Consider the following 4,358-nt stretch of genomic DNA (forward strand, 5'->3'; position numbering starts at 1 on the left):
GAGTTTTGTTGACTTTGAAGTGGGTTTTCCCACTCTGCCCAGGCAGGAAAGCAAAGTCACAGCCCCACCCATTGCTGAATACAGTATTCCATCTTCCCAACAAGGGAATCTAACAGAGTGCACAGAAAATGCTCTAGCTTATCCAACATCCTGCTTACGGTTGCACTTGAACAGAGACCACAGACTGTGATTTTTCCCAACTTCAGAGAAAAACTTGTGATCATCTCTGGCCAGGGAATTCAGTGCACAGTCTTGCATAATTCAGGTTCCTAAACAATAAACCATGCAGAACTTGGAGCCTTTTTAGCTGCCCCACTAGGCAGGGAAACCATTATTGTCCTATCTACTGCTGAGTGTGGTACTGAGTCCTGGTGATCTAGGAAGCCTGACCAGAGAACACAGGCAACTGCAGAGCCTGACATACAGCCTTGCTTGGACAAAGAATAGAGTCAGCAATCATATACAACTTTTCTCAGTCAGTATCACCCACCTTAACCTCAGAGCTTGGCAGTGGCCTCACCCCAAAACAGACCTTGGTAGCAGACTCTACATGCCCGAGGATATAACCAGCAGATAAGTACAGAAACCCAAGCTGAACTTACTGAAAAATAACTGTCTCTTTCAAAGAGAACCTATAAAATCTGGAAGAGAAAACTGCTTACCCAACCACACAGATACAAACATAAGGAATCAAGGACCATAAAAAATTAGAAAAACATGACAACATCAAAAGTTAAAGTGAAAGTTGTTCAGTTGTGTCTGACTCTTTGTGACCCCATGGACTATAGCCCCACAGGCTCTTCTGTCCATAGGGATTCTCCAGACAAGGATACTAGAGTGGGTTGTCATACCCTCCTCCAGGGGGGTAACATCAAAGAAAATAATAAATATCCAATAAATGACCTAAAGAAATGAAGTTTTAAGCCAGATTTTTCACTCTCCTCTTCCACCCTCATCAAGATGTTCTTTAGTTCCTCTTTGCTTTCTGCTATTGAAGTTGTATCATCTGCATATCTGAGGTTGTTGATATTTTCCCCAGAAATCTTGATTCCAGCTTGTGAATCATCCAGCCTGGCATTTTACATGATGTACTGTGCATATAAGGGGCTTGTCTGGTGACTCAGACAGGAAAGAGTCTGCCTGCAGTTCAGGAGACTTGGGTTTGATCCCTGGGTCAGGACGATCTCCTGTAAAAAGAAATGGTGACCCACTCCAGTATTCTTGCCTGGAAAATCCCATGGACAGAGGAGTTTGCAAGGGGGTCACAAAGAGTCAGACATGACTGAGCAACTTCATTTCACTTCTTTATGCATATAAGTTAAATAAGCAGGGTAACAGTATACAGCCTTGATGTACTCCTTTCCCAACTTTGAACGAACCTACAGTTCCAAATCTGGTTCTAAGTGTTGCTTCTCAACCAGACAAAAAAATCATGATAAATCTCATAAAGAAGTTTAGTAAACTACAAATATATACAGTTAAGTGAAATTAAGAAAACAATGCATGAACAAAACAGGAAGTTTAACAAAGAATTAGACACTACTAAAAAGACAAAAAACAGAAAATCTGAGCTCCAAAATACAATGACAAAAGTGAGGAATTCAATAGAGAGCTTCAAAAACAGACTTGAACATGTAAAACAAAGAATCAGTGATCTAGAAAACAGAACTTTAGAAATTATCCAGAGGAGCAAAATGAAAAAAAGAATTAAAAAAGTGAAGAAAGCCACTGTGACTTACGGGACACAAACAAAAGAAACAATGTTTACGTTATGGGAATTCCACAAGGAAAAAAAGAAAGATAAAGGTACAAAAAGTGTATTATTAGTAAAAGCAAAAGTGGCTAAAAGCTTTCCAAACCTGAGGAGAAGGATGAACATCCAGATTTATGAGGCTCAAAAGACCCCAAATATATTGAACTTGAATAAAGCTATCCTGAGACATATTATAATTAAATTGTTAAAAGTGAAAAAAATAATTTTTTTGAAAGAAACAAGAAAAGTTACATACAAGGAAACTCCCCCACCCTAAATACTATGGATAGATTTCTTTTTACTTTATTAAGTAATTTACTTTAATTGCAGGATAATTGTTTTGCAATATTGTATGGTTTCTGCCATGCATCAACATGAATCAGCCACAGGTATACATTTGTACCCCCATTCTGAACCCTCTTCCCACATCCCTCCCCATCCTACCCAGAGCACCAGCTTTGGGTACCTTGCTTCATGCATCGAACTTGCACTGGGCATCTATTTTACATGTGGTAATATACATGTTTCAATGCTCTTCTCTAAGTAAGAACACCTGCCTTCTCTCACTGAGTCCAAAAGTCTATTCTTTATTTCTGTGTCTCCTTTGCTGCCCTGCATGTAGGATCATCATTACCATCTATCTAAATTCCATATATATGCATTAAAATACAGTATTTGTCTTTCTCTTTCTGAGTTACTTCACTTTGTATAATAGGCTCCAGGTTCATCTACCTCATTAAAACTGACTCAAATTCCTTTTTACAGCTGAGTAATATTCCACTGTGTATATGTACCACATATGTATATGTATCCATTCATCTGCCAATGGACATCTATGTTGCTTCCATGTCCTAGCTATTGTAAACAATGCTGCAATGAACATTGGAGTACATGTGTCTCTTTCAATTCTGGTTTCCTTGGGGTGTATGCCCAGCAGTGGGATTGCTGTGTCATATTGCAGTTCTAGTTCCAGTTTTTTAAAGAATCTCCACACTGTTCTCCATAGTGGCTGTACCAGTTTGCATTCCCACTAAAGTGTAAGAGGGTTCCCTTTTGTCCACACCTTCTCCAGCATTTATTGTTTATAGACTTTCTGATGATGGCCATTCTGACTGGTGTGAGATGATAACTCATTGTGGTTTTGATTTGCATTTCTCTAATAATGAGTGATATTTAGGATATTTTCATGTATTTTTTAGCCATTTGGATGTCTTCTTTGGAGAAGTGTCTGTTTAGGTCTCTTGCCAACTTTTTGATTGAGTTGTTTGTCTTTCTGGTATTGAGCTGCATGAGCTGCTTGTATGTTTTGGACATTAATTCTTTGTCAGTTGTTTTGTTTGCTATTATTTTCTCCCATTCTGAGGACTGTCTTTTCACCTTGCTTATAGTTTTCCTGCTGGATAGAATAATCCAACCTATAAGGGAGTGAGTCCCTTGAACTCGCTGAGTGCCATACAGGTGCTCCTGGTGGGAAGGGTCAGTGGTAAGGTTGCTCATTATCTCTACCTTCTGCCTAGTCAGAGGAATGCCATTATCCCCTATACCCTACACTTCACTAACCATGCCTGGATACTATCTCTGGCCTTTGGGGTGGGGGGATTAGCTGCTATGCCAGTCAGCTCAGTGAATGTATGTTCTCTTATCATGAATGTTCTTGAGTTGTGGATGCCCCCACTGGATAGAGTTGTTGTGCCTTTTCTTTCCTCTGTATTAGGGGTCTGATGGCATGAGGCATTTTATCTGTTTCACTGTGAATTACCACAGCATCTTCCACTTTGCTCTTCTCAGTTTTCCAGGGATTCCACTTCCTAGTGTCACAATAAGGCTTTTTCAAGAGCACTTAGACCTTAAGCCATAGCAGACTTCACCCTCCTGGCTTTGCAAAACAGCATGCAAAAGTCTCCAAATTAATTTGCTGCTGTTAATATCGCACCCTGTCAGCTCACCCTGAAGCCATAAAAATAGTGTATGACTACACTTCCTTCTCTACCCTCAGCTTTTCTTTCAGCTTTCTAACTGGAGCCTCAGCCTCTAGTTGGGCATCAGTGACTAGCCAAACTCCACAGTAGAGGCCAGTCTGTTGCAGCAGCCATTCATTTTCCTTCTTGGCCACAGTGTGTGATGCCAAGTTCCATAATGCCCTAAATAAATTGGCATTTTGGGGCATACCAATATTCACAAACATGAAACATGTGGGCCATTCATCCCCACATAGCTAACACAGTATTTCAACCACAAATTCCTCTTTCCCAAAACCCATATCTTCAGTCTCCTGACTGGTTCACCAAGTGTTGGTTTGCATTCTCAGAAATTTCCTAGGTGAAATTAAAAACCGACCTCTCTACATGGTGGGGAAGGAGAGACTGAAGAAAAAGGAAGACCACTCCAGATTGATAGGTAGCAGGTTGAATAACAAGGCAATTTGTATATGAGACTTGTCCTGTATGACTGTAATATTAGTAGGTCTCCAAACCTGCCCACAAAAATCTTAAAAGCTTATATAGGGAACGTAATGGGATTCAGGCATGTATAAAATCCAGATGTCCTCAACAAAATACTACTCTCTCAAGGTTTCATCTTTGAAATGGCTCTCAGTGTGAGAACA

The sequence above is a fragment of the Muntiacus reevesi genome, chromosome X (assembly GCF_963930625.1).
Source record: "Muntiacus reevesi chromosome X, mMunRee1.1, whole genome shotgun sequence".
NCBI classification, from domain to species: domain Eukaryota; kingdom Metazoa; phylum Chordata; class Mammalia; order Artiodactyla; family Cervidae; genus Muntiacus; species Muntiacus reevesi.